The sequence below is a fragment of the Erythrolamprus reginae genome, chromosome 10 (genome assembly GCF_031021105.1).
Source record: "Erythrolamprus reginae isolate rEryReg1 chromosome 10, rEryReg1.hap1, whole genome shotgun sequence".
NCBI lineage: Eukaryota > Metazoa > Chordata > Lepidosauria > Squamata > Dipsadidae > Erythrolamprus > Erythrolamprus reginae.
In genome coordinates, this window is record NC_091959.1 from 4914366 (window position 1) to 4926416 (window position 12051).

Here is a 12051-nt window from a genome sequence, read left to right on the forward strand (position 1 = left end):
CTGCATTTTCTTTCAACATCTTTCAGTGCAAATTGGATGCTCTGGGGTGGAGCTCCATGTTTGCTACCCCACTGTGTCCCCCCCCCCCTCTCCGGGCAGTAGCCCACCCCTGGCAACGGCTCATGTGCCGGCAGACGTGGCTCTGCTAAATGAGGAAGGGTTTTGATCCGTGAGTCGAGGGCAAGGAAGTTGGGGTTGGTACTGACGTCTCCTGTGGCAGTCAACTGCCCAGCGACCTCGTTGCTGTGATCTCAGCAGCTCAAGTTTTTTCCCTGGAAATTTTAGCCACAAACCTAAATAAAATTCAGAACGGAGCTGAGACAAGCAATTTTTTTTAAAAAAAACCCCAACTTTTCCCGACCTCAAATAATTGCATTTTTGTTTTGGACTCAAACTCCAGAGCTTGGAACCGCTCTCGGAAAAAGACAGGCAGCCGGTGCAGATGATCTAATGCCATCCTTATTTCGTCAGTGTCTTTTAGTGTCCTGATGTGTCACAACGGGGTTAACATCTGCTTTCCGTTGCCGGTTTCACAATCCCGCTCACTTAAGGCCAGTTGTGGCAAAGCACACTTTTGTGCAACCGTCTCGATGAGGACCCGTTTTAAACTTTCTCAAAGCCTGGTCATGCTTCTGTTTGCAACATAGGGAGTTTTATCCCAGGAGGCGTGTTTACACGAGGTGCGCTTGTGCGTTCTTGTTCTGTCTCCCCACACACACACACACAAAATATTATTGTGCATAATGTGAATGGAAGGCAGGAGTGTTTAGAGAAACAAAGCAAAGACCAAGATTTCCAACCAGGGTGGGCTGCTGTCTTGCAAACAGAGTTTACGGAGAGGGGCGGCATACAAATTCAATCAATCAATCAATCAATCAATAAAGTTTTGTGAAAAGCTTTTTAAGGACAGATTTCTGATGTGATAAAAATCTGTGGCTCATTCTGAATTCTTCCTTATCAACTTTCCAGGGTTTCCTTTTCTCCTTTTCTAGATTATTATTATTATTATTATTATTATTATTATTATTATTATTACTATTATTATTATTATTATTATTATTAACAATACAACACAGCAAACGAGATCACTATGCTGGATTTTGTATTTCATCACCAGTCGGGCGCTTCCCAAGCACCTAAGACTGCGTGATGTAGCGGCGAATTATGTTTGCCGATCCCAGTAAAGCGGCCTTTTGCAATTGACAGATGGAGATTTTGTCAATTCCGATGGTTTTCAAATTATTATTGTTGTTGTTGTCAATACAACACAGCAAACGAGATCACTATGCTGGATTTCGTATTTCATCACCTGTTGGGCGCTTCCCAAGCACCTAGGACTGCGTGATGTAGTGGTGAATTATGTTTGCCGATCCCAGTAAAGTGGCCTTTTGCAATTGACAGATGCAGATTTTGTCAATTCTGATGGTTTTCAAATGTCCGCTGAGATCCTTTGGCACTGCGCCCAGCATGCCAAGTACCACTGGGACCACTTTCATTGGCTTATGCCAGAGTTGTTGCAGCTCGGTTTTCAGATCTTCGTATTTCGCAGATTTCTCTAGCTGCTTCTCCTCAATTCTGCTGTCTCCTGGGATTGCGATGTCAATGATCCATACTTTCTTTTTCTCCACAATCAGGATGTCTGGTGTGTTATGCTTCAGAATTCGGTCTGAAGTCCCACAATAGTTTTGCTTGCTCATTTTCGACCACTTTTCGGGATTATGATCCCACCAGTTCTTTGCCACTGGTAGATGGTAGTTCTGGCACAAGTTCCAAGAAACTAAATGTGATTGGCCAATGCTACGTACAACCTGCCTTCTATAGCTTTATTTTGGAGAAGTGTGACATTAATCTGTGACCATTCAAACAATAGCAGGTGGACTTATTGGCTGATCGAGGCAGGGTGGGGACATCATCCCATTGTTACTTCCTTATTTGCTGGAAATGACACCCTGATTGGCCTTTAATTTTAAAGAATTGGGTTCTGCGGTTGATCAGCCCATGTCAAAATGATGGGGGCTGTTCACATTCCTGTGGGTTTGAGCAAAGGACAAGGCCCGGTTTTGCCGAGAGGTTCAACACAATGGCCCTTTGATCTTGTAGCCCCAAGACATCTGTCACCGTTGTTCCATAAGTCAAGCGGCTTAAAAGAACAGCCTTGTCTACACGTCCAGTTTGCAACCTCTCATACCTGGGTATTTCCTCTTCAGGGCAGGACAGTGAACGGGTGAGGAAGAAATGGATCCATCCAGCCCCCTCCTCTGCCCCACCTTGATTTATTGGCTTCGTTGCTTCTGGTGACTCTGTCATTCCTTTGTTCAGACTTGCCAAGCCAAACTTACACTCCCTTTGCTCTTGTTGATGTTCTGTTCTGCCTTCTCTGAGTATGCCCATATTACTCCAACACTCCGCAGTCTGCATTGGTTGGTGGTCAGTTTCCGGTCACAATTCAACGTGTTGGTTATGACCTATAAAGCCCTTCATGGCACCGGACCAGAATATCTTCGGGACCGCCTACTGCCGCACAAATCCCAGCGACCGGTTAGGTCCCACAGAGTTGGCCTTCTCCGGGTCCCGTCGACTAAACAATGTCGTCTGGCGGGACCCAGGGGAAGAGCCTTCTCTGTGGCGGCCCCGACCCTCTGGAACCAGCTCCCCCCTGAGATTAGGATTGCCCCCACCCTCCTTGCCTTTCGTAAACTCCTTAAAACCCACCTCTGCCGTCAGGCATGGGGGAACTGAAACATCTCCCCCTTGCCCATGTTGTTTTGGTGTTCGATTGATTGTGTGCTTGTTCTTTATATATATTGGGGTTGTTTTTATGAATTTCTTAACTTAAAATTGTAATTGGATTGGTGGGTATTGGATTTGTCAATATGTACTGTTTTTGCCATTGTTGTGAGCTGCCCCGAGTCTGCGGAGAGGGGCGGCATATAAATTCAATAAATCTAATCTAATCTAATCTCCCGCCTTTCTGTTTTCAACCAATGTCACCGTTTATTTCCCCAGCCCAGAATTCTAACAAAACATCCACAGAAAGAAGTGGCAGCTGGGTGAAGTCTTCCTTGCCCTGCTGTCTTTCGAGCACCCTTCCTTTGCCTAGGTTGGTTGTAAACCTCGGATAGATAGGGGAAAGTGGTGGTACCTCAAGGCACTGATGCGACTTCTGGACCAGGGATGTCCAACCTTGGCGGCTTGAAGACTTGTGGACTTCAACTCCCAGAATTCCTTAGAAAACGTGGCTGGGGAATTCTGGAGTTGAAGTCCACACATTTTCCAGTTCCAAGGTTGAGAAATGTTGGATTGGAACATTGGTTAAGGTAATCGATAGCAACTGAATGTGGGAGGCATCTCGATCAATATTTCCTTCCTTCCTTCCTTCCTTCCTTCCTTCCTTCCTTCCTTCCTTCCTTCCTTCCTTCCTTCCTTCCTTCCTTCTTTCCTTCCTTCCGCCCTTCCTTCCTTCCTTCTCTCCCTCTCCTCCTTCATCTTCCTTTCCCCCATTCCTCCCTCCCTCCTTCCCTTCCTCTGTCTCTATCTTCCTTCTTTTCCTTCCTTCCTTCCTTCCGTGCTTACTTACTTGCTTACTTACTTACTTAGAAACATAGAAACATAGAAGACTGACGGCAGAAAAAGACCTCATGATCCATCTAGTCTGCCCTTATACTATTTCCTGTATTTTATCTTAGGATGGATATATGTTTATCCCAGGCATGCTTAAATTCAGTTATTGTGGATTTACCAACCACGTCTGCTGGAAGTTTGTTCCAAGGATCTACTACTCTTTCAGTAAAATACTATTTTCTCATGTTGCTTTTGATCTTTCCCCCAACTAACTTCAGATTGTGTCCCCTTGTTTTTGTGTTCACTTTCCTATTAAAAACACTTCCCTCCTGGACCTTATTTAACCCTTTAACATATTTAAATGTTTCGATCATGTCCCCCCTTTTCCTTCTGTCCTCCAGACTATACAGATTGAGTTCATTAAGTCTTTCCTGATCCTTCCTTCCTTCCTTCCTTCCTTCCTTCCTTCCTTCCTTCCTTCCTTCCTTCCTTCCTTCCTTCCTTCCTTCCTTCCTCCCTCCCTCCCTCCCTCCCTCCCTCCCTCCCTCCTTCTTTTCTTCCCTTCCTTTCTGAAATAATATTGTTGTCTCTTATAAATATCATTCTTAATCAGTTAGACTTGCTAGTAGATCTGAAGGTGCTCTTGGGTTATGTATAATTAAATTAATTTATTGAGTCCATACAATACAGGAGCTGCGCTTATCTTTCCTCCACTTAATAGTAGAACCAGTTCTTATCGAATTTACCTTTCTTTGTCCTTCCTTGATTCCTGAAAAAGGTATAGAAAAGCAGGCTATTGCGCAATGATGATAATAATAATTTAGATTAAAAATAGCACCAATAAATGTAGCAATCCCAAAACATCCAGCCCACCCCTTGAACACCATCGGCATTGAAAACTTCATCATCATCAGTCAGTTGCCAAAGGCAGCTTTATTATTATTTATTATTATTATTTATTAGATTTGTATGCTGCCCCTCTCCGAAGACTCGGGGCAGCTCACAACAATAGTACAAACAATGTCAAGGAACAAATCTAATATTAAAAAGAAACACATATAAAACCCCTCATTTAAAACCAAACAATACATACATACCAATCATAAAATATAAAAGCCTAGGGAGGTGTCTCTGTTCCCCCATGCCTGGCGATATAGGTGGGTCTTGAGTAATTTACGAAAGACAAGGAGGGTGGGAGCAGTTCTTATCTCCGGGGGGAGTTGATTCCAGAGGGCCGGGGCCGCCACAGAGAAGGCTCTTCCCCTGGGGCCCACCAAACGACATTGTTTTGTCGACGGGACACGTAGAAGTCCAACTCTGTGGGACCTTATTGGCCGCTGGGATTTGTGCAGTAACAGGCGGTTCCGGAGATACTCAGAAGAGCTTACATCCAGCGAGGATATATTTAATATTATTAAATATTATTAATAATGATTAAATATTTAATAATAAATATTGTTAAACAATAAGGACCGAGGTGAGGCAGTGGGTAGAGTGCAGTACTACAGGCCACTAAAGCTGACTGCTAGATCTGCAGGTCAGCAGTTCAAATCTCATCGCCGTCTCAAGGTTGACTCAGCCTTCCATCCTTCCAAGGTGGGTCAAATGAGGACCCGGATTGTGGGAGAAATATGCTGGCTCTGTTAAAAAGTGCTATAGCTAACATGTTGTAAGCCACCCTGAGTCTTAAGAAGAATGGCGGCATTTTTTTAAAAAAATTCGAATTAAATAAATAAATAACTTCTGCCTATCCTGGGTCCTCTGGGAAAAAGTCAATTGTTAGACCAGTGTTTCCCAACTTTAGCACCTTGAAGATATTTGGACTTCAACTCCCAGAATTCCCCAGCCAGCGAATGCTGGCTGGGGAATTCTGGGAGTTGAAGTCCAGATATCTTCAAGTTGCCTAGGTTGGGAAACACCATGTTAGACAAAAATGCCAGCTCTGGTCTCATCGTCTGTCAGAATGTGCAACTAGCCATAATAATACGATTGGTGCTGTTATTATTTCAGATTATTAATATTGTCCAACTCTGGTGTTATTTTAGTAGACTTTTTAGACAAGGACAAAACAGCCCATTGTTGGAGGCCTTTTCCCCCCTTGTCTAAAAAAGTCTGCTGAAATAATACCAGAGGTGACAATATTAACAATCTGCAATAGTAACGGCAACAATCGTATTATTATAGCCACACACGCTACGCTTTGTGATGAAATCAGGAAGTTGAAGAAGGCTAAAACACCTTCAAGGTTTTCTGCTTATTGGATGGGCCTGGGGTGTTGTTTCTTGTTTTAAATTTATTCTGTTTTAACTTCCTGTTGTGGCTCCGAAGTTCTTCTCTCGAGTTCCGTGGAAGCCTATGACAAAATATGTTTCTCAAAGCGTTATATAAGCGGAATGAGTTGGTCTCTTCCTAAGATATTGCAAAGTCCAACGTTGTCTGAAATCTTCTCCTTCTTTCAAACCACAACCTTTTATATCTGTTAACCCGATCATTGCTGATACGTTTCTGTTTTTAGCCAAAGCAGTGATTCATAGCCCACATGCTCGTTTATCTGAAAATCACTTCAGATTTCTGGGGAAATTTGCCCTTCGATAGGATCTCTATAACTGAGGAGCGAAGAGACAGTTGCCTCGATTATCAGCTCTTAAAATTGACTGCCAACTTCTGGGTGGGCAGAATTGACTTCTTTCCCAACTTCTGGTGGGCCCAGGAGGTTCGTGTTTCACCCTCCCCAGGCTCCAAAGGCTTCCCTGGAGTCAGGGAGGGTAAAAACGCCCTCCCCCATCTCCTTGGAGGCTCTCTGGAAGCCAAAAGCGCCCTCCCAGAGCCTCTATGCAAGCCAAAAATCAGCTGGCCGGCACACACATGCACGTTGGAGCTGAGCTAGGGCAATGGCTTGCATGCCAGCAAATATGGCTCCACGTGCCATAAATTTGCCATCACTGGTCTAAGGTGATCCCTGCGAAACCGTCAGAAATAACTACCCCTAAATCCTTCTCTTCTGAAGTTTTTGCTAACACAGAATTGCCAATACGATACTCAGATTGAGGATTCCTTTTCCCCAAGTGCATTATTTTACATTTGGAAACATGAAACTGCATTTTCCATTGCTTTGACCACTTATCTAGTAAAGCTAAATCCTTTGCCATATTACAGACGCCTCCAGGAATATCAACCCTATTGCACACTTTAGAGTCATCGGCAAATAGGCAAGCCTTCCCTACCAAAACTTCCCCTATGTCACTCACAAACATATTAAAAAGAATAGGACCCAGAACAGACCCTTGTGGCACACCGCTTGTAACCTGTCTCTTCCCCATCCCTCTGGATGCTCTCTGGAAGCCAAAAACGCCCTCCCAGAGCCTCTGCGCGAGCCAAAAAGTAGGTGGCCGGCACACATGCATGTTGGAGCTGAGCTAGGGCAACGGCTTGCGTGCCAGCAGATATGGCTCCGTATGCCACCTGTGGCCACCTGTGGCACACACTGGTCTAAGATGACCCCTGTGAAACAGTCATTCGACCCTCAAGGGGGTTCCAACCCTTAGGTTGAGAACCACTGCCGTAGATGACCCCAGCAAAAATGAGTGATCCACCTTTCAATTCAATTCAATTCAATTTATTAGATTTGTATGCCCCCCCCTCTCCGAAGACTCGGGGCGGCTCACAACAATAATAAAAACAATATTCCAGCGAAAACAAATCTAATATTAAAAAGCACATAAAACCCTATCATATTTAAAAAAGCAAACAACATATACATACCCAAACATAAATATAAAAAAGCCTGGGGGAAATGTGTCTCAACTCCCCCATGCCTGACGGTATAGATGGGTCTTGAGTAATTTACGAAAGACAAGGAGTGTGGGGGCAGTTCTAATCTCTGGGGGGAGTTGATTCCAGAGGGCCGAGGCTGCCACAGAGAAGGCTCTTCCCCTGGGGCCCGCCAAACGACATTGTTTGGTCGACGGGACCCAGAGAAGGCCAACTCTGTGGGACCTTATCGGTCGCTGGGATTCGTGCTGTAGCAGGCGGTTCCGGAGGTACTCTGGTCCAATGCCATGCAGGGCTTTAAAGGTCATAACCAACACTTTGAATTGTGACCGGAAACTGATCGGCAGCCAATGCAGGCCATGGAATGTTGCAGAAACGTGGGCGAATCTAGGAAGACTGGTATCTACGAGACCGCCTTCTGCCGCACGAATCCCAGCGACCGGTTAGGTCCCACAGAGTGGGCCTTCTCCGGGTCCCGTCAACAAAACAATGCCGCTTGGCGGGACCCAGGGGAAGAGCCTTCTCTGTGGCGGCCCCGGCCCTCTGGAACCAACTCCCCCCGGAGATTAGAATTGCCCCCACCCTCCTCGCCTTTCGTAAGCTCCTTAAAACCCATTTCTGCTGTCAGGCATGGGGGAACTGAGATATTCTTTCCCCCTAGGCCTTTACAATTTATGTATGGTATGTTTGTTTGTATGTATGTTTGGTTTTACAAGTAAGGGTTTTTTAATTGTTTTAGTATCAGTTTTTAGTATTGGATTTACATGATGTTTTGTACTATTGTTGTTAGCCGCCCCGAGTCTACGGAGAGGGGCGGCATTCAAATCCAATAAATAATAATAATAATAATAATAATAATAATAATAATAATAATCCCCACGATGGCTCTCGCGGCCACATTCTGCACAGTCTGAAGTTTCCGAACACTTTTCAGAAAGTAGCCCCATGTATTTGCTTGGAAACACACAGTATATTGGGAGATTGAAAATGGTGGAGGTGCACAGGATTTTCTTCCGACTGCCAGGGGCTGTTTGCTGGAGATAGTCGGGACTAGAAGTGCTAGCCAGAAGGGTGTGGTTTTTTCTCTCTCTCTATGGTAACTGGGCAAGTTGCATCCTGCAGCTCAGACAGGTTACGGCTTGTAGAATCCCCGAGACTCGGCCTCGGGCTCTCCCTCTGGGTTCTTTATCCAACAGACACTTCCCTGCAGTGTTTAAAAGGCAGGGGACGTCCTCCTGCAAGAATAGGGAGGAAAGGAAAAGCAGGTGTTGAGAGAAAGAATCCCATTGATTTGCAAAAAGGCCAGAGTTGAGCTGCAATACAATCCTGCAGGCACAAACTTGCTTGTGTTGGCTTGTGGTGCTTTGATCAGCTGGATGTGTTTACTACGGGGCAATTTTGGCTTTGTGGTCAGGAATGATGGCATGTGAGAACTTAGCCCTGGTGTATTGTCTAGCAGTAGTCTTCTTATTCCAACCGGAGGAGCTTTTGGGGAATTTGGGCAGAACTTCCTTAATTGTAGAAACATAGAAGATTGACGGCAGAAAGAGACCTCATGGTCCATCTAGCCTGCCCATATCCATATCCATATCCATATCCATATCCATATCCATATCCATATCCATACAAGTGCACTAGAGTGCCTTCCGTCCCCTGTCCTATTGCTCTCCTATATCTCCTATACCTTTCTTCTATTCCTATATCTCTTCTTCTATTCCTATATCTCTTCTTCTATTCATGTTCTATTACTATACCTTCTTTTCTATTCTTTCTTAGATATATTTTACTATGAGTATCTCCTCTATAACCTTCATCATATATTTACTATGTGTATATAGATATATACCCACTAAAACCCTCATTGTATATTGGACAAAATAAATAAATAAAAATAAAAATAAAAATAAATATTTCCTGTATTTTATCTTAGGATGGATCTATGTTTATCCCAGGCTTCTTTAAATTCACTGTGGATTTACTAGCCACGTCTGCTGGAAGTTTGTTGCAAGCCTCTACTACTCTTTCAGTAAAACAATATTTTCTCATGCTGCTTCTGACCTTTTCCCCAATTAACCTTCAGATTTTGGCCCCTTTGACGGCAGAAAAAAGACTCCATGGTCCATCTAGCCTGCCCTTATACTATTTCCTGCATTTTATCTTAGGATGGATATGCGTTTATCCCAGGCATGTTTCAATTCAGTTCCTGTGGATTTACCAGCCACGTCTGCTGGAAGTTTGTTCCAAGCCTCTACTACTCTTTCAGTAAAATAATATTTTCTTGATCTAACAGACATCTCGCTTAGCGGCCTCGACCTCCACTGAGGTCACAAGTCAAGGACAACCTGGTGATCCTAATTGAGCTGCAAAAAGAAGGGAGGGCGGAGAGGCGGATTGGCTGCGTTGCCTGCTCTGTCTGTCCCGATTGGGGGATATTTATGCTCTATTTCATAAATTCCCCCAGGTTAATTTACTGCCGTCGGCTAATCTGTCAATCAGTTTCAGCGGGTGGCTTGGCCTCCTCTGCTTTGTTCTCCTAATCAGCGAGAACCGATCTTCTTTTCTCGGAGCCCGTAGAGAGGGTTTCAACACCACCGGGCTGCCCCAAGCAAACGTTTTGCATTGCTTTGCAGTAAAGGCCGGCCCCTTAGAAGTCTTTCAAAACTTTTAAAACAGGGGGGAGGGAAAAACAGAGAAGTGCCCCCCCCAGCCCTAATCTCATCCGAAACTCAAATCTCTCCTCCCCCTCTCCTCCGAATTTGCAGTATGATGACCTTGGCTTAGCAGGCAGGGTTAATATAACGCAACTTGGCTAACAACCGGCCAGCATTGTTGAAATTCTTCCTGACAGCCCCCCCCCCCCTCAACAGAATTTGGCAACTTTTTTTAAAAAAATAAAGTTTCTTTATTATATTTTCACACTGAAGAAAATTCAGATCACATTTTGTTCTGTTTTTACAGATCACAAACCTTCTTTGTTAGTGAGTTACATTATTTTTTAACCTACTACATCCATTAGCATGCATTATTTCTTATACATTTGTTGTCTAATATTTATTACAATTCCTGAATATTAAATAAAAAATGTTTACAAGGTATCTGTCTTTCATTTCAATTGTGCTGTTGCCTGTTATTATATTATTTCTATATTCTCTTTTGAATCCATTCATGCCATTTTTGCCTTGTTTTTTTTTTATTTGTTGATTTTATTTCCCTTCATTGAGTTAGTAATTTCGTCCATTTCCACACAATTATATATTTTATCTATTATTAAATTTTCCGTTGGGAAATTTGGCAACTTTTAATCGTCAAGGAATGGGCTGTTAAAAGTGAAGAGAGTTATTATACCCCCTAGCTAGGCAAGAATGGGGATTTCCTATACAGTGGTACCTTGAGATACGAGTTTAATTCGTTCCGGACCTGGGCTCTTAAGTCGAGCAGCTCTTATCTCGAACGACTTTTCCCCATAGGAATTAATGTAAATAATTTTAATTGGTTCCAGCCCTCAAAAAACTCACAAAGTTAGTCTAAATTATGCAGAAAGACATGTTTTTAATGAAGAAATGTACATGTACATATAAATGAATAATGAAGTTTCTTTCACTTAACTTGTAAACTTTCTTAAACTTTTAAATTTACATATGTTCAACTTCTCTGCCACCCAATCCTGTAGGACAGAGGTCCCCAACCCTTTTTGCACCAGGGACCGGCTTTAAGCGATCAAGAGAGGAATGGGTGAATGAATGGACGGAGGGTGGGAAGGAAGGAAGGAAAGAGGGAAGGGACAGGAACAGAGGAAGGAAGCAAGGAAACTTATGAAAGGGGAGAGTAAGAGAGGAATGAGTGAAGGGAGGGAGGGAAGAAGGTGGGAAGGAGAAAGAAAAGAAGAAATAGAGGAAGGGAAGGTAAAAGAGAGAAAGAAAAAGAGCAAGAAAGAAAGCTGCAAGCACCCCCCGAGCCCCCCAGGCCGGCTGCAACCTTTTAAAACACGCGCGCCGCTTCGCAGCTGTCTCCTGAAGCCGAACGCGGAAGTTAGCGTTTGGCTTCAGGAGACAGCTCCTTGGCGCTTGTATCTCGAATTTGGGCTTGTAAGTAGAACAAAAATATCTCTCCCCTCCCAGCTCTTATCTCGAGTTGCTCTTAAGTAGAGCAGCTCTTATGTCGGGGTTCCACTGTATTTGTTTGTATCCAAAGTTTTGCTGGCTAATGATGGATGTTAGGATTGTTTTGACGCGTCAAGTTTTTTTTATTGGTTCACTTTCCGGTCTACAAATGGTGGGTTTCAGGCAATGGGCTCAAAATTATCCTGGATTTCTCACCGAATCCCCTAACTGAAAACTGGGTCTTTTGCACATCATGATTTGCGAATCAGTAGGGAAGGTAAGTATAACCCACCCCTGACAAAGGCCCCTTCCTGACACAATTCCCAAGAACAGTTCAAACTTAAAAGGCCTGGAAACCCATACAAAGATCCATCTGCTCACTCTGCAGATTTTTCAGCTGCCCCAGAACTGCATGCTGTAGTTTGCTTCTGCTCATCCATAAACCTTCTCTCCTTGCAGCCAGTCGGCCTCCGTTTTGTTTCCAGAGGTCTTTCTCCTGGCTTGGAACCGGATTAAAAAAAAGGAGGAGAAGGAAGAAGAGGAGGAGAAGGAGAAGGAGAAAAGGGAGGAGGAGGAGGAGGAGGAGAAGAAGAAGAAGAAAAGGGAGAAGGAGGAAGAG

At 44.0% G+C, this 12051-nt stretch overlaps 1 protein-coding gene across 2 annotated transcripts in view; it reads left to right on the plus strand.

Annotated features, from left to right (window-relative positions):
* Positions 1-12051, plus strand: part of PPCDC (phosphopantothenoylcysteine decarboxylase) — a 50895-nt gene that overhangs the window by 20653 nt on the left and 18191 nt on the right. The gene's annotated exons all lie outside the window — the stretch shown is intronic.